The sequence below is a fragment of the Capra hircus genome, chromosome 1 (assembly GCF_001704415.2).
Source record: "Capra hircus breed San Clemente chromosome 1, ASM170441v1, whole genome shotgun sequence".
In the NCBI taxonomy this organism is placed as follows: domain Eukaryota; kingdom Metazoa; phylum Chordata; class Mammalia; order Artiodactyla; family Bovidae; genus Capra; species Capra hircus.
The window spans coordinates 59,351,372-59,377,333 of NC_030808.1; the positions used below are offsets into that span (position 1 = coordinate 59,351,372).

The following is a 25,962-nucleotide window of genomic DNA, read 5'->3' on the forward strand; positions in this document are numbered from 1 at the left end:
ATGAAAAGGACATCTTTTTTGGGTGTTAGTTCTAAAAGGTCTTGTAGGTCTTCATAGAACTGTTCAACTTCAGCTTCTTCAGTGTTATATCCCTGGGTTGTGAAGATTTCCCTAGAGAAAGGAATGGCTACCCACTCCAGTATTATTCTTGCCTGGAGAATTCCATGGACAGAAAATTCTGGAGGGCTACAATCTAATGGGTCACAAGGAGTCGGATGCTACAGAGCAACTAACACAACGTATCTATATATAAACATTTCTCTGGAATATAAAAATCACTCTGTATTGGTATACACTCCTTGAGTTGAGTTTCACTCCTTGGATGAAAAGCTATGACCACCCTAGAGAGCATATTAAAATCAGAGACATTACTTTGCCAACAAAGTTCCATCTAGTCAAAGCTATGGTTTTTCCAGTAGTCATGTTCTGATGTGAGAGTTGGACCATAAAGAAAGCTGAGCGCCAAAGAACTGATGCTTTTGAACTGTGGTGTTGGAGAAGACTCTTTAGAGTCTCTTGCACTGCAAGGAGATGAAACCAGTCAATCCTAAAGTAAATCAACCCTGAAAATTCATCGGAAGGACTGATGCTGAAGCTGAAGCTCCAATACTTTGGCCACCTGATGCGAAGAGCTGATTTATTCGAAAAGCCCCTGATGCTGGAAAAGATTGAATGCAGGAAGAGATGGAGTTGACAGAGGATGAGATGGTTGGATGGCATCATGGATTCAATAGACATGAGTTTGAGCAAGCTCTAGGGGTTGGTGACGGACAGGGAAGCCTGGTGTGCTGCAGTCCATGGGGTCACAAAGAGCTGGACATGACTGAGCAACTGAACTGAACTACCCACTATTCTGTGTAACCCTGACAAGTACATGAACTTTTCTAAGCTTATTTTCTCATCATGGATAAAGTAAAAACATTAAATAGATAACTATTAAAATCACTGCAGATGGTGACTGCAGCCATGAAATTAAAAGACGCTTACTCCTTCGAAGAAAAGTTATGACCAACCTAGACAGCATATTGAAAAGCAGAGACATTACTTTGCCTACTGAGGTCCGTCTAGTCAAGGCTATGGTTTTTCCTGTGGTCATGTATGGATGTGAGAGTTGGAATGTGAAGAAGGCTGAGCGCCGAAGAATTGATGCTTTTGAACTGTGGTGTTGGAGAAGACTCTTGAGGGTCCCTTGGACTGCAAGGAGATCCAACCAGTCCATTCTGAAGGAGATCAGCCCTGGGATTTCTTTGGAAGGAATGATGCTAAAGCTGAAACTCCAGTACTTCGGCCACCTCATGTGAAGAGTTGACTCACTGGAAAAGACTCTGATGCTGGGAAGGATTGGGGGCAGGAGGAGAAGGGGACGACAGAGGATGAGATTGCTGAATAGCATCACTGATTCGATGGATGTGAGTCTGAGTGAACTCCAGGAGTTGGTGATGGACAGGGAGGCCTGGCGTGCTGCGATTCATGGGGTCGCAAAGAGTTGGACACAACTGAGCGACTGAACTGACTGAAGATCCCTTCAAGTTCTAACCCTATGTGATTTTTATAATTTTTTCTAAAAGAAATTAGAGGTGATTAGTTAGAACTTTTAGAACAATCAATGTGACAATGTCCAGACCAAGATACTTGCTCTCAGGCAAATAGGTGATCTTCCTTCAGCATCTAAGTTGTAGTAGTGGTGGGGATAGTGTTGGAAATAATAATAGTTGGCTAAGATTTATTCAGCATTTGCTATATACCAACCCCTGAACTAAGAATTTTACATGTGTTGTTATATCTAACTCAACACAGCAATATATAATGTAGATACTACTATTTTTTCCAATTTTCCAAAGGATTAACAAAGCAAACAAACAAACAAAAAAATTAGGTTACCTTGACTGGGTCTATACTAATAAGTGGTGAAGACAAAAGGACTCTGGTGACATATCTCTGTATGCTCTTTGAGAGCAAGGACCCTGTTTTATCTATTTAGCCTAACTCAGTGTCTAACAAATGGTACGTATTTAATTATTGTGGGAAGGAAGGAAATGAGGGAGGGAGGGATAAAAGGAAGGGGAAAGAGAAAGAAATTATATCTAGACATGCTATGTCCTCAATAAATATTTTCTTCCTTTAACCTTTTCTTTCTTTAACCCTGAAATCATGGGGAAATCTGCAGTTATGCTCAGGAATCCTAGGGTTTAGTGATGTCTCCCTCCTGAGTATTCCAAACTGTAATTCCTAGTACAGGTCACTGAAGCATCTGCTATCATCTGGTTTCATATTCTAGCTAATACATAGTTTTGGTTCTCTCTCAATTCTAATATTAGTCTAACAAAAGGACATAGTTGATTCTACCACACTAAGTTTCTGGAAAAAAATAATGTCCCTGATATTGGTCTCTCACCCACTGGTGTAAACTAAGATGAAAGAAAAGCTGTTCCCAGAGGAAACAGATTGTGTACTTCCATACCTAATAGTACACATGAATATCATCAACCAGAATTTGAGATGCCTAAGAAAGATGTTTTGATGCAGATAATGGGATCACTTTGGTACCTCTGCCATTGTTATATGACTGCCTCGTGCCATACTTAATGGAACTTTAGAGGGGCGTTAACTAAAGCAGGTCACGACAAAGACTATTTTGACTCTACTTCTACTTGGCTTTTTCTTCATTTATTTACAATTGGAATTCAGTGAATAACAGAAAGCATAATTATAAACATGTGTACAGTAAATACAGGGCCCATTACTTATGTTTAGGAAAACACAAATTTTTAAATGTGACCTGATCTACCTGATCCTAAGAAAGCCTGCATAGTTTGTGTTTTCATTGAGATAGTGATAGGGTTGGGGTAGGAGGGTTTGGGGGAGAAAATGATTGCTTAGGAAAGCCATAGCATTGCTCACATAATACAGAATTTTATTTATATCTACGCTAAAAACATTTTCAAGGTGACTAGTGACTTAGTCATTGACTGCCTTAGCATTCTGTGTAAAATAGGGATAATGTAAAGACTTTTCTCATAGTCAGCAAAATGAATGCAAAGTATATTGCAAATAGTGTTATGGCAGTTCTTGATTGTGTTAAGTATCAATTCTTATATATTCATTTCTCATTTTAAGGAAAGAATTTATCAGTAGTCTCATCTCCGTCTCATCCGCAGTGTGGGAGCTAAAGGAAGCACATGAAGACAATCCAAAATATAAAGCAAATAACAAGTTTCTAGGTCTCTATTCTTTCAGAAATGTTCTATTTATACATGCATTCATTCAACATTTACTTACCACCTAGTATGTACAAGGCATTGTACTAAGAGACTGTGGAAACCCATACGCTTAGCTCAGTACCTATGTGTCTTACTCCCAAGGAGGTCAATTAAATTCATATTATGGTAGTTAAAAAAAAAAACCACATTTAAACAGGTCAATAAAAGGAGAAGATATACAAGCTCTAAGATTCTATGTTACTAAATACCAATAAAAACTCATAAGCATTTTTTAAAAGACTAATGCAAGTTAGTTGAATACGTTTTCAATATCAGGAATTTGGTACTACCAAATAAATTATTTAATTAAATGCTTTGTATATTGACTGGCCACTTTCTATAATATATTTATAGAACATTAGCTAACTAGTACAGGATATAGTTCATAAGAGCTTATCTATGTTAAAAATATAGATACTTGTCAGACAACTTGTAGAGCTGTTACCTAAAAGAAACATCACTAACAGAAATGCTTAGGAAAAAACATCATGAGACTAGGATTTGATAAAGGATTTCTTTTGTGGCTCAGCTGGTAAAGAATCTGCCTGCAATGCGAGAGACCTGGCTTCGATCCCTGGGTTGGGAAGTTCTCTGAAGAGAAAGGCTACCCACTCCAGTATTCTGGCCTGGAGAATTCCATGGACTGTATAGTCCATGGGGTAGCAAAGAGTCGGACACGACTGAGCGACTTTCACTTTCAGTTTCAGGATTTGATAAAGCTAAAGGATGATATTGCAGTCTTAAATTTTACATCTGGATTTTAGTTCCTTTTCAAAGATAATTATCTAATTTTTCCTTATTTTCTCTCTCACTTCCACTCAGCTGCAATGGAGACACATGCACAAATCAAGAAATCATCTTGAATTTTCTTAATATCACTTAAATTTTCTGAATATGCCCCATGTGTCCACTAATAGCCAAATGCTTTCAAATCTGTTCAGCTAAATGGATCAATAACTACATCCAGCCTCACATCGTGGGGTTGCCAACATAGTGAAATTGAGCCAAACAGAAAATGTCTCTATGAGGACAAAAATTATTATCAACCCAGTTATCCTGAGAGATCTACTCTCCCCAAGTATTTGGAGAACTTAGCATACACATTATCTAGGGCAGTCAACAGTTGCTAAGATAATATTTGAGACTGAGAACAAAGAATTTGGATGAAATATTTGGGAACTAGAATCAGTGAGTTTTATAATAAACCAGTGTAATAGCTCAAGGACTACATCAAGCAAGAATCTTTCAAACTTGGAGGACACAAAATATGTACCAGTACAAGCAAACTGCTAACAAGCTTCTCTGTGTACTCAATCATACGACACAGCTGCAAACAACAATTGACCAGGTGCAACCAAGCTTTTGAGAATTCCTGCCTGTTGCCCAGAAACCACAACACCACACAGTTGAGGTTTTCAAACAGGTGCAAACATTTTTTTTTCCCATTACTCTAGTGCTTGAGACAGTGCAGCAGGCAGGAAGTACATGTGCAACTACTCCTTACCTAAAGCAGCCACCGCAGAAAACAAACTCAAAAGTAACACAAAAAAAGTTTTAAAACAATAGTGTCAAAAACAGTAGTTTTGCAAGAGTCTCTGATCCCACATCAGGAGCCACTTTAATAGAACAGTTCCATGAAACAGTTTCTAAGATGAATGCTTTGTAACTAGAATTATTCTGCTTCATCAAATCTTAGAAATGTTTATTTGATTCTTACAATAGAGTGAAATGCAAGGTATATATAAAATGTAATATCCTTTGATGCTTGTCAATATTTGAAGGTACTCAAAAATTAACATTTTCACATAATGAAATCTGTAAGCAATTTTAATGCCCCCAAATGTAATCACTTACCAGCTGATATATAGATTAACATAACTATAGGTAATTCATATACATACCTGTGCAGCTATGGGGCACAGACAGACTTGTAATTTATCAGGTACTCTGAAATGTAAACCAAATATATTTTGTAAGTAAAAATAATTTTTGAAGTGGAGCCAGTATTTATGCTGAGACAATTTCTGCAGACAAGTAGAAAAGATTGTAGTCCTTAAACAAGTAGGCTATTTTATATCTGAATTTTCCCCATAGGATATTTCAGTTCACCTTAAATTCATATGTGTGAGTATATGCACACACAGCTTCCTGGAGCAATGTGATCAAAAACAAGTACCAGCAAGGGACTAAGACTCACCATGGTCTCTAAAACGAAAATATTTTTACCAGAGGATGAAATAAACACTTAAAAATGATTTTTTTCTTTGGTATTCTTCCATGACTAGTGCCTTCCTAATAGAAATATGACTGCTACTCAGATTCATCAACACTCAGTTTGGACTGGTGAGGAAGAAATGCGCTTTTGTAGAACAGTCCACAGAAATGTATAAATAAATAAACATAAGCTCTATGTTCATTAACTTAAAGTTACAACAGCAAATAGAAATGAGATTTCTGTAAGAGGAAATGCTAAAGCCACATTAGATATGATGCCTCAATGCAACACAGTGAAAAAACTGCCATCGAAGTAGGTATTGGTAAAGAAGTCAGCTTAAACTAAGTATGCAGAGTGTACAATTAGACCAAAAAAATATCTGCATGAAGGTGGAAACTGTATTGCAAAATGCAGCCTCTGAACTACTGTGACCCTTAGACATATTTCGTAATCTCTCTGAAAGCAAACTAAAATATTTAATCTCTATACTTCTAAACATAGTTGATGATAGGAACATATTAAAGTCATTAAGTCTAGTTGATAAAACTTGCTTAAAAGTGTGAAAAAAATAATCAATTTTTATGATGACAGTGAAACACCTCTTCATACACTTCTGAGGGGAGTAGGAATTGCTAAAATTTTTCTGGAAAACTATTAAGTAATACGATTAAGAATTTAAAACTCTGAATCTTTACTTCTACAGTAATTTTAATTCTAAACCTCTACCTTATATAACTGAACATCAACAGAGATTTATGTTAGCAAAAAACTAAAACTAACCTAGCTAAGCTAAATTTTCAACAGTAGAAAAATAATGTATAGCACATCCATATAAAGAAATATTCTAAAGTATGTTATACAGAGTACCAATTGTATGGACATAATAGAATTTGTGTGGCTGAGAGAAAAAATAAGAACACAAAAAATTAAATGATTATATTTGGATAATAAGATTATTCATGATTTTAATTTTTTCTTTTTACTTTCATACACAGTTAATCACTACAATAAACATTACTTTTATAATAAGAAAAACTAGTTGTCAGAGAAGGGTAAAGGAAAAAAGTTTTAGAGTGCCATATGGAAATGATAAATCTAACCTTCATATGTGAAATAAGTTAACTCAGTCACACATGAAATCCACTAAGAATACCTACAGTGAAAAACACATCCTCCCTGGTTCCTCATAGGGGTACAGCCAGGGTCTCTTCTATTCCATTGCTTTAGAATATAAACCAGTAATTTGATAACACATTTTTTAATCATCTTAGTAAAACTTCCTTAATTATGCAGAGTGAAATGATGGCAAGAACAATTTAGGACTACAAATCTGTTCAACTTATTACAAACTTACTTAATAAGTCAACAATATTTAGTGAGCATCTATTGCATGAAAGTACTGTTCAGCATTATACTGTAAAAGATAAATTAGAAAACACCTTACCCTCACAGAACTAACAATTTAAAAGTACTTTTAAAATTAATGCGTTTCTTTTGCTATCTCTCATACAGGGTTATTGTTACCATCTTTCTAAATTCCATGTATATGCATTAGTATACTGTACTGGTGTTTTTCTTTCTGGCTTACTTCACTCTGTATAATTGTCTCCAGTTTCATCCACCTCATTAGAACTGATTCAAATGCATTCTTTTTAATGGCTGAGTAACACTCCATTGTGTATATGTACCACAGCTTTCTTATCCATTTGTCTGCTGATGGACATCTAGGTTGCTTCCATGTCCTGGCTATTATAAACAGTGCTGCGATGAACACTGGGGTACACGTTTCAATTCTGGTTTCCTTGGTGTGTATGTCCAGCAGTGGGATTGCTGGGTCGTATGGCAGTTCTATTTCCAGGTTTGATGCATGATACAGGATGCTCGGGGCTGGTGTACTGGGATGACCCAGAGGGATGGTATGGGGAGGGAGGTGCGAGGGGGGTTCAGGATGGGGAATACGGGTATACCCGTGGCAGATTCATGTTGATGTATGGTACAACCAATACAATATTGTAAAGTATTTAGCCTCCAATCAAAATAAATAAATTTATATTTTTAAAAAATTAATGTTTCTATTAATTTTACTGTGAATCCAAAACTGATCCAAAATAATAGTCTTAAAACAACAACAACAAAAAAAACAAAATTTAAAATATTTACTACAGCTCAGATAAAGACATAAACACAATACATACAGTTTATGGAACTTGTGACAGATCTGCCACACTTTGAGAAAACATATCAGGTTGACTTTTTTGTATGATTGAGCAAAAACTGATATTTACATAACACTCAAAAAGTCTTAAGTACATGAATGTGTATCACTTATAAAATGCCCTAGTAAATTACTATAAGTGTGTATGTTTTTATCCTTCAGACTTTATTTTTTTGGTCTCCAAAATCACTGCAGATGGTGACTGTAGCCATGAAATTAAAAGACGCTTACTCCTTGGAAGAAAAGATATGACCAACCTAGATAGCATATTCAAAAGCAGAGACATTACTTTGCCGACTAAGGTCCATCTAGTCAAGGCTATGGTTTTTCCTGTGGTCATGCATGGAAGTGAGAGTTGGACTATGAAGAAGGCTGAGCACCGAAGAACTGATGCTTTTGAACTGTGGTGTTGGAGAAGACTCTTGAGAGTCCCTTGGACTGCAAGGAGATCCAACCAGTCCATTCTGAAGGAGATCAGCCCTGAGATTTCTTTGGAAGGAATGATGCTAAAGCTGAAACTCCAGTACTTTGGCCACCTCATGTGAAGAGTTGACTCATTGGAAAAGACTCTGATGCTAGGAGGGATTGGGGGCAGGAGGAAAGGGGACGACAGAGGTGATAGCATCACTGATTCTATGGATGCAAGTCTGAGTGAATTCTGGGAGTTGGTGATGGACAGGGAGGCCTGGTGTACTGCGATTCATGGGGTCGCAAAGACTCGGACATGACTGAGCGACTGAACTGAACTGAACTGAGTCTAATTTTTGTTAATAGAATTATATTTTAGGAGACCAGTATGAAAGAAAATTGATTCAATCTCAGATACCAGATGTGTAAGACTGTCTCTGATTGTCTAAAGCTACAGAGAACATGCACAATTATTAACAAGATATAGTTATTTATTGTCACCCGAAGTAAATAAGTGAGTTACTTTCTAGCTTTGCCAAAGACAATGCTGTACAATCACCTCCAGGGAAAGAAAAGAAGGTAAGGCTGGACAGACCAGGGCTGAGGGAATCCCTAGCCAGGGTGGGTGGTGGTGAGGGATGTGAAGCACTTGGCTGTGCAGATAAAAGAATGTAGCACACAGTATCCTTATGACCTGTAACCAGAGTGGGCATTTGCCTCTCGCAAGCTAATGCCACACGATCGCCCTCTGGTTCAGTCAATGGGGTCAGCCTGTGTGAGGCTGTGCCACGCAGCAAGAGAAGCTATTTATGGGATCAAGGACTTGTGGGTCTGGGACAACAGCAGAGTTATATGAGGCAGGATGGTGGATAGCTGATTAGCTTTTGCTACCAGAGACACCTAGAATTGAGTTCTAGATCCCTCTTTTCAATTGTATGATCTTAAATGAGTTACGTTTTCCCTGTCTGTAAAATGATGATCAGGCTCTCCTGACGGTGCAGTGGTAAAGAATACACCTGCCAATGCAGGAGATGTGAGATCAACCCCTGGGTCGGGAAGAGCCACTGGAGAAGGAAGTTGCCACTTCAGTATTTAGTATTCAGGAGTTCCCACTCCAGTATTCCTGCCTGGGAAATCCCATAGACAGGGGAATCTGGCAGGCTACAACCCGTGGGGTCGCAAAAGAGTCGGACATGACTTAGTGACTAAACAACAACAAAAATGATGACCATGTTACCTAACCTATAAGATTGTGCCTATGTATCCCTGGAAGCTCAGCCTGTAAAGAATCCACCTGCAATGCAGAAGACCCTGTTTCGATTCCTGGGTCCAGAAGATCCCCTGGAGAAGGGATAGGCTGCCCACTCCACTATTCTTGGGCTTCCCTGGGTGGCTCAGATGGTAATGAATCCATCTGCAATGCGGGAGACCTGGGTTCAATCCCTGGGTTGGGAAGATCCCCTGCATGGCAACCCACTCCAGTTTTCTTGCCTGGAGAATCCCCATGGACAAAGGAGCCTGGTGGGCTACAGTCCATGGGGTCCCAAAGAGTTGGACATGACTGAGTGACTAAGCACACATTATATGCGATAGCACAGTATGAAAGCAAACATTGCTGAACAGAAGCTATTAGTATTGTCCTAGTTGCAGGAGGAAAGGAGAGAATGTTTGTACCTTTAAGCTAAAGAAGAAGTAAGGCATTACAAAGATAGCTTGCTCAATATATCACTTTCTATTCTACAGCTCATCTAGGAGCCAGTCATGTGCTGGACGTTCACAGAACATTTCTGAATCAGTAAACACTCGGACAATATTAATAGCTACAATGTGCAACTCTAACCAGCATTTTAAAGCACCGATTCGAGTACGCAAGAGGAAGGCAGTAATATGTGCCCACTTTTCTGAATGAAAAATGAAGGACCACTGTCTACACGTAACTGAAACAATCAGGAAATGGAACTATAAGGGCAAAGGTAAACATAATTATTCAGCTGGAATGAGGATCAGGTGTTGTAGGCTCCCCAAAAGTCACACATGAACAGTATCACTTTTTTAGGTATTCTAAAGAGACTCTGCAAATGACCTGAGTTCACATAAAACACAAGGTTTTGCAAATAGAAGTAAAAAGTATTACAACTGGCTTTGCTCTCAGGGCTTCAAATACAAAAATTAATACATACTGAGGTTTTAGACCTTCTGATTTGATCTGGAGGACAGCACAAAGAACTGTTACACAGTGTCTTTAGAATCCATTGCAGTTTACATAATCCCTAGAATTGTTTGGGTTTTATGAAGGTGAAGTTACTATCAGTACCATTCGTGATGGAGATATACTATAGAGGATTTATTTTTCAAGTTCTTTCTACTTCTAGGTTGGCATAGCTGTGTTCCCCAGTGGGAACTGAATAGGTCTAACTTTGTGCTGTGTTGACTAAAAGTTTATCTTCCCTTCATACTGGATGGGCCTGGCTAGTGATGGAAGAGGGGGTGTTTAATGTTACTTCTTGAGCCATTAATAAATCAAATACCTAATTCACTTATTGTGGTGCTGGAGAAGACTCTTGAGAGTTCCTTGGACTAAAAGGAGATCAAATCAGTCAATCCTAAAGGAAATAAACACTGAATATTCATTGGAAGGACTGACACTGAAGCTGAAGCTCCAATACTTTGGCTACCTGATATGAAGAACCAACTCATTGGGAAAGAACTTGATGCTGGGTAAGATTAAGAGCAGGAGGAGAAGGGGACGACAGAGGATGAGATGGTTGGATAGCATTACTGACTCAATGGACATCAATTTAGGCGAACTCCAGGAGATAGTGAAGGACACGGAAGCCTGGTGTGATACAGTTCATGGAGTCCCAAAGAGTCTGACACGACTTAGTAACTGAACAACAACAACAGCAATTCACTTAAGGCACTGAAAAGAGTCTCAGCTGGGTCTGCAGGAGAAATGGCTCCATAAAAGAGCTCTGAGCCTAAATTTAAACTAAAAAATATTTCCCCCATGACTGAATGAGCATTCTTAGGAATATATAGTGTCTTACATTTTAAATTTGGCCTATTTTAAGAAAAGATACTATGTAATCTAAAATACTTTTATTTTATTTAATATGTATTCACTTCTTCCAGACCTACAATTGATCTGGGTGCTCAATTATTATTATATTATAAAATGTTTTAATAACCAATAAAGCCAGCTTATTTTTTTACATTGAGGTGTCCTGAATTCTGCGTTTACCTGAACTGAAAGTTTATGAAGATTAAGAGGAATATAATTTTAAAAGCAGACTTGAAAAACTTGTTAGTTATGCTTATTTTTATAAATTACTAAGTTAGATTTAGCCCTATCAGAAAGGAGAATAGAGAGAAGCAAAAGTTATGTATTTATCAGCTCTGTGAACGGGAAACAGATAAAAGGCAATAAGGAAGGAAAAGGAAATCATATGATAAACACCCGTTAATCCAAAGGCATAGTTGGTCTGTCTAGACTTTAGGTCACACTTGCTCTAATAAAGCTACAGAGTGTAATAAAAGCTAAGCCTACACAATAATTCTGTATGTAAAATTTCTATTATTATTGGCTACCACTTGAAACAATTTAATATCAAATTTTATGTATAAACATGATGAATTTGGACTCTCCATAGGACCCTGATCCACAATATACTTAATATTAATAATTCTATCCTGTAAGTCACACTTTGGAATTTATTAAATAGAAAATAGTTGTTTAATAGATGACTTTTAAAACTTAACTTTGTACATTAAAGTTTAAGGGTTAGTAAAGAAAATTAACAAAATTAAAGCTTAAAAAATGTTAAAAATAATATTTTCAAAATATTCTCAACTTGAAGCTATGATTATGGAAAAGATTTATTTTTATGGAATGTGATAATTCTACTGACCAGCTTGTACACATTCCTGGGGTCTTAATTTAGGTGTTACCTCTTCGAGAATCTGATGTCCTGTGTTTAAACTTGTCATAATAATCATCACACATTGTAACTGTCTTTCACATAAGACTGTAAAATAGGAAACACAGGTTTTGTCTTATTCACCATTATGTCATTAGTTCCTAGTACAGAACCAAATGAATTAATAGTAGCTATGGGTTAAATGGGGCTTGCCTTGTGGCTCAAACAGTAAAGAATCTACCTGCACTGCAGGAGACCTGAGTTCAGTCCCTGGGTCAGGAAGATCCCTAGAGAAGGGAATAGCTACCCACTCTAGTATTCCTGCCTGGAGAATTCTGTGGACAGAGGAGCCTGGCGGGCTACAGTCCATGAGTTCACAAAGAGTTGGACATGACTGAGTGACTAACACACACATGGGTTAAATATTGGGTATTTGGGTTAAATATTGGGTATAGGAATACCGAATGAATTGTGTTACATCTATTCCTAATGATTAAATAATTCACAATGCATTGAAAAATTAAAGAGCTACATCTCTAAACAAAATATTTTTCAATCTTTAAAGGCCTGATCTTGCAGCTTCTTTCTTTGACTCCTCTTTCCTATTTTTCCTCTTAATCAGTACAAAACTAAATTATCAGAATCTGAGTCTCAAATTTAATAACAGATCACAAAGCCTGATTGGTTTGATCCCGAGGTGGACAGGTTGATCCTTATCTCCCTCTTCAGCAGATAGCTGGTATGCTAGAATTTGACACACACAGGTCCCTGAAAGAGCTCTGCAGTTCCTAACCAATTGTGTAGTTCTTCTCGGTCTCAGAGAGACTGGATCTGACTACTGTTCCTGAGACAGACCCAACCATTATTTTATTCTTTCTGGAATCCAGTGCAGTTTGAATTATCCATGTGGTTACTGGTTTAGCTGTTTATTCCCTCTCCCTCACTAGGTTGTACATGCTAGAGAGGCCACATTATTTTGTTCAGCACTCTATACTCAGGGTCTGGTTTAGTGCCTGACACACAATAAAACACTCCATAAATATTGGTCAGATGTGTAAATATAAGGTTTGGAGCAGCAGTTTTCAATCAAGAGAGACTGTAAAATTAGATAGGTAACAGCTACCCCTACTGTTGTTTTCTCTACATTCCAAGTCTATCTGCCACATGGAAGACTTGAAGCTATAGGCTCTCTTTTATTATAAATTTTGTTCAATCAATGGCAAACTTCAAAAGCAATACTAGGGAGGCTGGAGGTACAATATCTAGGAGATGCAATGGAATTATAATAAGAACAGCAACCATTTCCAATAAGAAGTTTAGGATTTGAATTCCAGCTTACTAAGTGTGGATCCTAGGGGAACTTACATGTTCTCCCTAAATACTCAGTCTCATCTTATTTAAAATGGGGTGGCTTTTGTCTAACATGCAGAGTTTTTAATGGTAATTGAATAAGATTGTATATATGAAAGCAACCGATAGTATAATTCACGGCATTTAGGAGAAGGGGCTTACTACAAATTAGTTCTTTTGTGTTGGCCAGCCAATGTCTGCAGCAAAATAGAGAGATGATTTGACTAAAAGCCCAGGAATGGACATTTTGGGTAGAGAAAAAGAAAAGAAAAAGGATTTAAAGACAAGAAAAAAGTAAGTAGATGTGAGGGACAATAAGTTTAAAAAAAAAAAACATAAGACAGCAGTAGGAACATAAAAGCCATTAGAAATGGAAAGAATTTTAACATAAAGAAAAAACTGACAAAAAATCTATTAGCTTTTTCTTAGGTGACAGACCTTTCCCACATATAAATAAAATAATTACTACAATTACAGTTGGTAGAAAAATCAACTGAAATGTATATTAAATACCTATTAAAGATTTAACAGGAGAAAGCAATGGCACCCCACTCCAGTACTCTTGCATGGAAAATCCCATGGACAGAGGAGCCTGGTAGGCTGCAGTCCACGGGGTCGCTAAGAGTTGGAAACAACTGAGCGACTTCACTTTCACTTTTTACTTTCCTGCACTGGGGAAGGAAATGGCAACCCACTCCAGTGTTCTTGCCTGGAGAATCCCAGGGACGGGGGAGCCTGATGGGCTGCCGTCTATGGGGTCGCACAGAATCAGACAACTAAAGCGACTTAGCAGCAGCAGTAGCAGCAGAGATTTAACATTCTTCACAGGAATTTACATGCTGAAAACTCAACCTGTGTAAATATAGCTGTGAACTTTATTATTTACTATGATAAGGCAAAAGCATATCCTCTTCTGTGTACTACCTGCAGAGTTGTAAAAGGCAAATGTGTACCAGCTCTTTAGGTACAATTACAGGGCATCAGAATTTGGCCCCTTCTTTGCATTTGTGATTATCATGCAGTGGCACTGGAAGAAACTGAATATTATGAAAACTTTACTGAAAGTTCATTTTTCATGTTGTCGTTGTTGTCACTCAGTCACATCTGACTCTTTGTGACCCCATGAACTGCAGCACACCAGGCTTCCCTGTCCTTCACCATCGTCTGGAGCTTGCTCAAACTCATGCCCATCAAGTCAGTGATGCCATACAACCATCTCATCCTCTGTCATTCCCTTCTGCTCTTACCTTCTTTCTTTCTCAGATCAGGGTCTTTTTCAATGAATCAGGCTCTTCACATCATGTGGCCAAAGTATTGGAACTTCAGCTTCAGTATCAGTCCTTCCAATGAATATTCAGGGTTGATTTCCTTTAGGATGGACTAGTTGGATCTCCCTGCAGTCCAAGGAATGCTCAAGAGTCTTCTCAAACACCACAGTTCAAAAGCATCAATTCTTTGGTGCTCAACTTTCTTTATGGTCCAACTCTCACATCTGTACACGACTACTGGGAAAACCATAGCTTTCACTAGATGGATCTTTGTAGCAAACTAGTGTCTCTGCGTTTTATTATGTTCTCTAGGTTTGTCATAGCTTTTCTTCCAAGGAGCAAGTGTCTTTTAATGTAACAGCTGCAGTCACCATCTGCAGTGATTTTGGAGCCCAAGAAAACAGTCTGTCACTGTTTCCATTGCTTCCCCATCTACTTGCCATGAAGTCTTGGGATTGGATGTCAGTTCTTTGAACGTTGAGTTTTAAGCCAGCTTTTTCACTCTGCTCTTTCATCTTCATTAAGAGGCTCTTCAGTTCCTCTTTGCTTCCTGCCATAATGTGGAGTCATCTGCATATCTGAGGTTATTGATATTTCTCCTGGCAATCTTGATTCCAGCTTGTGCTTCATCCAGCCCAGTATTTTGCATGATGCACTCTCCATATAAGTTAAATAAGCAGGGTGACAATAAACAGCCTTGATGTACTCCTTTACCAATTGTTCAAGCAACAATTGAACCAGTCCACTGTTTCATGTTCATTTCTAATTGTTGCTTCTTGACCTGCATACAGGTTTCATAGGAGTCAGATAAGGTGCCTTTTAGTCCATCCTAAGGAGACCAGTCCTGGGTGTTCACTGGAAGGACTGATGCTGAGGCTGAAACTCCAATACTTTGGCCACCTCATGCGAAGACTTGACTCATTGGAAGACTCTGATGCTGGGAGGGATTGGGGGCAGGAGGAGAAGGGGATGACAGAGGATGAGATGGCTGGATGGCATCACTGACTTGATGCACATGAGTCTGAGTGAACTCCAGGAGTTGGTGATGGACAGGGAGGCCTGGCGTGCTGCGATTCATGGGGTCGCAAAGAGTTGGACATGACTGAGCGACTGAACTGAACTGAACTGAAAGTATTATTTAAGATACTTTTCAGTATCATTTTTCATAATTAGTTGCTTTCATTTTCTTACTACTTTAGTCAAACTTATGTCAGCTTCTTCATTAAAATTGTTTTCTGTCTAAGTATTGTCTCTGATGTGTTTTTGTGTGTATTCTTTGGTCTCTTCTCAAAATAAGAAAAAGAATAAAAGGTCTTAGAAGCATTGCATATCAACAGTAGGCACCATGCAACCTCAAAGAATGCCCACCTGATATCAATAAGTTCATTAGAAGAGTTCATTTGAAATTACAACCTTTGTCTACTTGTGATAAACTGACTTTTAAGTCTATCTATTTCTCTATAAGACTGCCATCTTCATGAGGGCTGGAATCTTGCCTATTTTACTTTCCTTTCTATCATCACCACCCAGTTCAGGGAGAGGCACACAATATACAGCCACTGAATATTTTACCCATTAAGCTAATATTTATTGCATCTTTATTTTGAGCCAGTCATTATTTTAGATGGTAAAGATATAGGGATGAACAAAACAGATGAAAATTTCTAATCTCAAGGAAGTTATGTATTTGTGTGAGTAACTGCCAATAAGCAAGGAAAATAATTTGAATGCATAAAATGATAGACAATGGTCAATGCTAAGAATGAAAATGAAGCGAGGAAAGGAGAAATACATTCTAAGGTGGGAAATTTGTGGTTAAAATTTCAGATAGGATGGGTAGTGATGGTATCACTGAATGATCACATTCAGGTAAAGACCTGAATAAATACAAAAATGAGTTAGGTAGGGATCCTCGGGGAAAAAAATACAAACAAAAACATTTAAGCCAAAGGAATGGTAAAAATTCCCCTGGGAGAAGTATGCTCTACTCTTCTCTATAAAATCTTAGAAATGTTCCTGTTAAAACATATTGAAAACAGAAAATATACAAACATATACACTAACAAAACCTTTAAAATGTTTAATCTTTCAATAAATTAAAATTCTAAAAAGACAGGAAGAAAAGGAATGTGAAGGACAAGGCCTTATGATGTTCCCACAACATCCCGGGGGTATTATCCAATTCAGCAATAATCAGGAAGACTCAGGGACAAAAGGCAGTTGTACAATAATGGCAATCACAGAGAATGGCCATCAGGTAATATGCATGGACTGCCTAGAGAAAGAAAGAAGAAGAAGGAAAAAAAACAACTCTCTAGGAGGACACCTTCAACAACCTAGATCATGTGGGGGTCTCACAGGTAAAGCAAGCCCCAATTAAGAAGAGCTTACATATCAGAAATATCAGAGATAAAGGAAAGCTTTTCCGTATGAATCAGCAGGCACAAAAGTGCTTTGAGGGCACAGCTTTAAGAACTGAAATGAGAGAATATTAATATCAGAATTTAGTGGGATAAAATATTTAAAATGATAAAAAATTTACAGAAAGAGGCAAACATAAGAAAAAACATGAAAAAGCAGATGTGATAGGAATAAAATTTATATTAAAGTTAACATTTGAAATGAGGCTACATCACATTAGATGCCAGACAAGGGAAGAATTACTGAAATGAAAGATAATTCTATGGAATTTACCTAGAATAAAAAGATTATAATGAAAAATTTAAGAAAAGAGATTAAGAAATATGAAGAACAGAATAAAAATATCTAACATACGTCTAAAGTTTAGTTGGGAATGAGAAAATAAAGACAAATAGGCAACATCTCAAAGCAATAATGGACCCTTTTCAAAACTGAGAAAGATATGAAACGTCAGAGGTATAAAGCAAGTCTTAAGAATAATAATTAAAAATAAATTCAAACCTAGAGACATTATAGTGAAATCTTGAACACTGTATCACTGATGATCCAATCAAAGAAAACACAACTCGTAGTGTTTAAAATGAGATAATATGAAGTAGGCAGAAGAGGCTGATAAGTGAACCAAGGTATGGTGACACAACCCAGAAATTTTTTAGCAATGACAAGGGACAGAGGGGTAAAATAGGGAGTCCTGGTGAACCAGCTGAGTCACCACAGAGAAGTAGCGGTACTTGGAAATGTAACCCAAGTTGACAAAGGAGGAATATTTTTATTTCTTCTTTCCTCCAGTCAGTTACCAATGATTCCCATTGGATGAGCCCAGGCAGAAGAAAACTGATTTTGGAGCCTAGGAAATTCATCCTGAATTGTCAGCTATCTTCAAAAACAACCAAGAAGAAGAGAAAAGAATGAATTTTAGAGTCAAAAAATCCACAATCTGTACAAATACCAAAGACAGAGAGTAAGGACAAATTATCTATGGAGGAAGCTCAAGTAAACTGATAGTTAACACCTCACCAGCAACAACAGTCTAGAAAACAGTGGAATAGTATCTTCAAAGTATTGAGGGAAAATAAGTACCGTAGTTTATATAGTCAATAAAATGTCATTTTAAAAGTGAGAATATCAAAATCAAAACTGCAATGAGACATAACTTTATACCAGTCAAAATGGCCATCATCAAAAAGTCTACCAATAATAAATGCTGAAGAGGGTATGAAGAAGATGGAATCCTCTCATACACGGTTGGCAGGAATGTAAACTGGTGCAGTCACTATGGAGAACAGTATGGGGCTTCCTTAAAAAATTAAAAATAGAGCTACCATATGATCCAGCATCCCACTCATGGGCAGATGCCCAGAAAAACAAAAGCTCTAATTCAAAAGATACATGCACCACAATATTCATAGCAGCATTATTTACAATAGTGAAGACAAGCAACCTAAATGTCCACTGACAGATGAATGGATAGCAATATATACAATGGTATATATATACATATATATATAATATATAAATATAAAAATATAAAATTTAAATTTATGTATCTATAAAGGCTTCCCTTATATATTCATAAGGGATTCCATGGTGGCTCAGATGGTAAAGAATCTGCCTGCAATGCAGAAGACCAGGGTTCAATCCTTGCATTGGTAAAATCCCCTGGAGAAGTGAATGGCTACCCATTCCCGTGTTCTTGCCTGGGAAATCCCATGGAGAAAGGAGCCTGGCAAGCTACAGTCAGGGGGTCACAAAGAATCGGACATGACTTAGCAACTAACACTTTCACAAACTCACAAGTGCTTCCCAGGTGGCTCAGTGGTAAAGAATCTACCTGCCAATACAAAGAGATACAGAAGACACATGTTCAGTCCCTAGGTTGGGAAGATCCCCTGAAGGAGGGCCTGGCAACCCACTTCAATATTCTTGCCTGGAGAATCCCATAGACAGAGGAGCCTGGCATGCTACAGTCCATAGTGTCCCAAAGAGTCTGACACAACTGACATTCAGGAAATTCAGGAGACATGGGTTTGATCCCTGGGTCAGGAAGATCTGGAGGAGGAGATGGCAACCCACTCCAGTATTCTTGACTTGGAAATCCCACGGACAGAGGAGTCTAGTGGGCTACAGTCACAAGGAGTCAGACAAGACTTAGTGACTGAGCATACATGTACATGAGCAACTGTATGCTATTTATTTGAGCCAATTATTAAAGCTATTTTAAAGCTCAAAGGACATTTTTGTTGAAAATAAAACTAGCTTGAGAGGAATTAGAAAACCTGGATAGATTTTTATAAATTAAAATATTACCTAAGCAGTTAGAAATCTAGATACACACACACACACATACACACACAGGCACCTACACAAGTCCAAGTATACTTAAAGGCAACACAATAAACCTTTAAAAACCAGTATAGTCTGTTATAAAAACTATACTGAAAAAACTGGAATAGCATCTTAACTTATTATACAAGACTATTAAATATTCATACCAAATTAGAAAAAGGCATTATAAGAAAGGAAAATTATTTTCTATAATAAGGATTAAGAAGTACAACCAAGCAAAGAGCATTTAGGAAAAAACAAAAGGTAACAAGAACTATCATTTATTTAACCTCCACTAAGTGATTTGCAAGAGTCCTGCATATATAATTTAATCTATATATCATCCATATAAGGTAGAGTTATTTGCATCTTTATCATCATTTTATAAAGGCAGAAAATGGTGTTCTAAGAAAAGAAACTGTCTCAAGGTCATAGACTTAATAAGTGGCAGAGCGTGATATTAGGAGACTAAAGCCTATTACTTAAAGACTATATTTTACTGTTTCTTCATCTTTAAAAAATATATTCAAATGCAACATTGTAATATCTAAAGAACACTAAATATAATTTTGAGTGCAATATTATTTTTAGCTTTCAGTAATTTTACTGTGATATGCCTAGGCATTGTTTTCATCAAATTTGTTGTGTCTGGAGTTTGGTAAATTCCTTGAATATGCATGTCTTTGAAAACCTTTAGGAAGCTTTTACTTTTATTCTTAAAATACTTAAATAATTTTCCTTCCCATTCTCAACTGCATATATAGTAGATGCTTTAAAATTTTCCTTCAGGCTTCTGAATTTCTGCTTATTCTTTCCATTCTTTTTTTTAATTACTCTTTTTCAGATTGGATGAATTCGATTTATTTATCTCAAGTTCACTCGCATCCTTCAGCCACATCCATTATGCTATTAATCCTACTTGGTAATTTATTTCAGATACTGTATTTTTCTGTTCTAAAATTTTCATTCTTTAATACAGATACATATTTTAGAATTTCTCTGCTGATATTTCCTATCTTTTTATTCATATTAACCATATTTTCTTTTATTTTATTCAGCTGTTATAATTAATAATTCAGCTTCTTTCCATTTCTTTTCTGATAATTTTAATATCTGAATCATTTCAGAATTTTCATCTATTGATTTTCTTTCCCTTTGAGAAAGGATTACAATTTACCATGTTTTTTGTATCTGAACTACTTTGGGGTTGTATCTTGGACACTGTCAATGTTAACGGTAAAAATTCTGGATTCAGTTATACAGAAACAGAGAAAGCTGGTGTTTTTGTTCCAGCCAGTCATTAGCTTGGCTAATCTCAAGCTGCAAACTCTGTCCTATTCAGACCTGCTCCAATTGCTTTCAGTCTGCCCTGTGCGTGTATGGTTCTGGGGTCAGCCAAAAAGTGGTAGGCAGAGCTTGAATATGGAATTTGAGTTTTCCCATCTCTGTCTCTTTCTTTCTTTAAGTCACCTCTCACTCTCTGGCATCCCTGTCCCTTCCCATATTCCTCCAGTCTGAAAGCATTAGGCTCTCTTTTGAAGTTTAGTTCCTTTTTTTGCCACTACAACTGCAGACGCTCTCAAGAAAAGCCACAAAAATGTGAAACTCACCCCACCCTCTGCTAATTGCTTAATACAAGCTTCAACTCCCTTCCAAAAAGTTTCCTTCTATTATTGTTCATTCTCCAAAATGCTAATATCATTGTATTTTGTTTAGTTTTTCTTTGGTTTTGTTTCTGGTTAGAGTTTATGGTTGTTATTTGTAGGTGGGTTATTTGATTAGAGATTTATTTCTCCACACCAGAAGTAACTCATAAATTATGCTTAATTCTGGGAATAGAAGGATCTAAATAGGTACCAAGAAGTACAGATAGGATTTGAAGTCAATGGGCTAGAAACACATCACTTGCTTTTGGAAGAGGCTTAAACAATAACACATGAAGAAAGAGGAAAATAAAGTGGATAATAAGCAAATTTAATGAAATAATGTACCACCAAATAGCTAAGAATGCAAGTCAATATATATACACATATGTATATATATATTTTTTTTCCCCAGTTCCCAAACTTTTGAGCAATATTTCTCAAAACTTTGGAGAGTGGGAAAAAAATAATGTCAGTCAAATGTCTCAAGACCAACACCCTTCATCAGATCCCAAAACCAAAGTAGGAAAAACCAAAGAAACTAAAAGAATCGTTGTCCAAAATTCTTTGCCAAGATTTACAGTAATCCATAACATATCTCAAAGCTTGAAAAACTATCTCAAGAACTAGTAATAATTAAGTTCCCAAGTAAATTATATTTTTTAAATTAAAAACAAGCACACACTCAAATGCAAAATATTTTTTCAATTGAAGCTAAAGCAAATTCACTTTATAGTTGACCATAGAGCCCATATATTTCTATCATTACAAGGTCTAGTTTCAGATCCTGATGCATTATAGGATATGGTTATATCAGATGGTAAGGAAAGAAAATCCTATTTAAAATTCAGCAAGAATATAGTCTCTACAAGAGATACGTTTTTCTCCTTTGGTATGCTTCTGGATCTAATTCTATTAGGCTACAGCAAAAAACACTGCCCCTACCACCATCAACCATCAGAAGATATGGTTCCACTACTAGGCAGCTGTGGGACTTTGGAAAAGTTCCTATCAAGGCTTGAGTTTACTTATGTGAAATATGAGGCTAGAAGAGATTTTTTTTCTACTTTCCAATTGTATCATTCTTCAACTATACAAATAGCCTCCATTTGTTGCTGTTGTTGGCTGCAAAGCCTGTAGGATTTTAGCTCCCGGTCAAGGATGGAACCTATGCCTGCTGCAGTGGCAGTATGGAGTCTTAACCACTGGATCACCAAGAAAGTCCCTAAACAGCCTTATTTCTGGAATTTTCATATTTGAAGACTTGCATGATATCTACAAAACAAGTTTGGATAATTCCTCAGATTTCAGGACCATAGAGAATATTCAAGAGAGACAAATGGTCCCTTGAAGAAAAGTGGGGATAAAAATGCAGGCTCTCACATACAATCTCAAGTAAATCATCAACTGACACCCAAAGCTGTCATGCCATACAGAGATAAGAAGCTTGTTTACGTTTACATCAGTACTTCAGATGAGTGGGAGAACGCTGTGAATGGTATATTAAAAATAATTTTCAGTTTGAACATTAAACAAGTGGACACTGACTAAAAATTTCAAGAAAAGATGCTGCATATTAAGATTCTGAAATTTTTATACCTATTATCTGAATTTATCTATTATTATAGAAAATAATAGATAATTATCTGTTATTAATATTATTGTATTAATAATATAAATAATAAAAATCTATTATTAATATTATCTTTATATCTATTATCTATTATTATTATATTATTATCTATTATCTAGAAGCAAAAACAGGATAAGTAGTACAATATTGTTTATAACTGCTTGGATTCCATTCAATCAAACAACATTAATAAGCATTTATTAAACACCTGGGGCTTCCCAGGTGGCGCTAGAGGTAAAGAAGCCGCCTGTCAATACAAGAGACACAAGAGAAGACATGGGTTCGACCCCTGGGTCAGGAAGATCCCCTTGGAGGAGGGCATGGCAACCCCCTCCAGTATTCTTGCCTGGAGAATCCCATGGACAGAGAAGCCTGGTGGGCTATGGTCCATAGGCTTGCAAAGAGGCAGACAAAGCGACTTAACATGTATGCACACATGCATTAAGCACCTGGTTGGTACAAGGTGCTGTACTATTCACTTGTAGACACAAACATGTAAGACAGAGTTTTGTGTCTGCCTTTAGAGAGTTAATAATCTACCAGAAGAGATATACACAAGAATATATACATACAGACATACATATGTACGGAGAAGGCAATGGCACCCCACTCCAGTACTCTTTGGCCTGGAAAATTCCATGGATGGAGGAGCCTGGCAGGCTTTAGTCCATGGAGTCGCACAGAGTTGGACACGACTGAAGCGACTTAGCAGCAGCAGCAGCAGCATTATGTAAATAATAATGGTGCATAGAAGCAAGCAGTAAAGACTGTGAAGAAGGGAACAGAAAGCCCTGTGTCTCAGGCTTGATTCCCTATAGGGAATTATGGTATCTGGGATCATACTGCAGAAGGTGGTCAACCACACAGCATGCAGGGCATTCAGAGCTAGTCCAGGAAGCAAGAGACAGAGGGATTGCTGGAGGAATATGGAGAAACCGCGGCAGAGCAGTGGACCTACAGGACAAACAGTCAGTTGAAGATCTAACAGGCACCTGTCTCCTGTCTGGATGATAGCATCTAATTTCTGGGCCAATAGCTCAGTTGGTAAAGAATCCACCTGCAATGCAGGAGACCCCGGTTCAATTCCTGGGTCGGGAAGATCCACTGGAGAAGGGACAGGCTACTCACTCCAGTATTCTTGGGCTTCCCTTGTGGCTCAGCTGGTAAAGAATCTGCCTGCAAAGTGGGAGACCTGGGTTCAGTCCCTGGGTTGGGAAGATCCCCTGGAGAAGGGAAAGGCTACCCATTCCAGTATCCTGGCCTGGAGAATTCCATGGACTGTAAAGTTCATGGGGTCGAAAAGAGTCGGACACCACTGAGCAACTTTCACTTTCACTTTCTGGGACAAAATCAGGATCCAAGGATGATTCTGTGCAGGTGAGAGTTGCAAAAGGAAAGCAACAGAATGAGTACTCTGTTATGGAAAGAAGGATGTTCCAAGTTGAGGAAATAGCAAGAATAGCAGAAGGAATTTTTTTTCTAGTGTTCTGTCTCATGAACATGTTATGTAAGCAGAAATTATCTGAACAAGTAACAGTTTCTATCAGTTTACAAATTCTGGCAGGCTAAATTAAACCTGAAGATGAGGACAAAATTACCTTCAAGTTCCTATTTATAACTTTCTATCCCCTAAAAGGCTATTTATACAGCTTATATGTGTAACTGACTTGCATCCTTTCCAAATCATTCTATTCAATTGTGAAATATTTGGAATCAAATATCATTGGTTTTCATTTTGTTTTAAGGGGCAAAAAGAATGAACTAACCTATAATCACACCAGCGGCAAGAATAAGAATTTAGCTCCTTCTTTTGAAATGAAGAGACAAATAATTTAGCCAAGAGCTTCCAAGTTTAATTTACAAACCACAAAAATCTATAAACATAAATTATGTAGTGAAAATTTTACTTATTCTTACTTGAATATAACTATAATCTCTTGAATATCAGTTTTAACAAAATGAATAAGAGTGCAACAGAGTTCTTCAGATGAAGCTTATTTCTTGCCCAAATCCATATGAATGCCAAATACCTTCCAAGCAGACTGTCCAGCCACTTAGTATAAATGAATCCTCTTGCCTTCCATTTGAAAAACATTCCTCATATTGGGCACTTGCAACTAACTTACAGTCTCCCTCATCACTGCTTAGCAGTGAACAGAACTAAGGGAGATAGAATGAACCCTTTAGGCCACATGAATACTGATAGTGGACCTCATGTATTATGCTTCTCTAGAGACAAGCTACAACAGCAAGAAAGATCAGGTGTATTATGTTTTACCTATGAATCCTGATTTACAAGATGGGGAAAGGAAGATTGGGAGAAAGGGAACTAATATTTAATTGCACCCTCTTCTGGGCTAGGCACTTAGCAAATATTTTACAACTTAATCTAATCACAATCAGATGAGGTATTAATACCATGCAATACAAAAAGAAGACCATAAAGAAGGCTGAGCACTGAAGAACTGATGCTTTTGAATTGTTGTTTGGAGAAGACTCTCGAGAGTCCCTTGGACAGCAAGATCAAAACAGTCAGTCCTAAAGGAAATCAACCCTGAATGATCTTTGGAAGGACTGATGCTGAAACAAGCTCCAATACTTTGGCCACAGAGATGAACTGACTCAATCGAAAAGGCCCTGATGCTGGAAAATATTGAAAGGAGGAGGAGAAGAGGATGACAGAGGATGAGATGGTTGGATGGCATCACCTAATCAACAGACATGAGTTTAAGCAAGCTTCAGGAGATGGTGAAGGACAGGGAAGCTGGAGTGCTGCAGTCCATGGGGTTGCAAAGAGTCAGACACAACTGAGTGACTGAACAAAAACAACTATACAAGAAGAAATGAGATTCAAAAAGGCTAAGTTACTTTCATGATGTCATGTACTACCTAATTGATGACATCATGACCTAAGTCTAATTTGACCCTGATGTTTCTTTATTTCCTTAAATTTATTATTGTTTATGTCCCAGTTTAAAAAAAAAAAAGCATACTTCATTAGGGTCACATCTCTGACAGGCAAGAGATTCCTCTCAAGCTGTTTTGGGGTGAATTTATTTGCCAGGGGTAATACTGTTTGTGTTGACATCCGCCGCCTCTTCAGATCTAGTGTTATGGATCACTGTAATACAAGCTGAAGGAGTATTTATCTAACGCACAACCCAGAGAATTGACTTGAAAAGTGGTGAGTCTCACTACCACAGTGATGGCAGCAGCCTGTTCAAAGACTGATGAAATTTTGTCTTTGCCCCATTTGTGTCTGCTCCTTAGAGTCACCAAGGGTCACTCTACCATGGGTGAGCCTACA

General features: G+C 37.4%; 1 protein-coding gene across 7 annotated transcripts in view; it reads right to left on the reverse strand.

Moving 5' to 3' along the window:
• Nucleotides 1-25,962, reverse strand: part of ZBTB20 (zinc finger and BTB domain containing 20) — an 848,072-nt gene that overhangs the window by 614,568 nt on the left and 207,542 nt on the right. For all 7 annotated transcript variants that reach the window (XM_018040121.1, XM_018039867.1, XM_018040637.1 and 4 more), the window contains one exon: nucleotides 5,162-5,207. The gene's annotated coding sequence lies outside the window, so the exon portion shown is untranslated. The remainder of the gene's footprint in view (nucleotides 1-5,161; nucleotides 5,208-25,962) is intronic.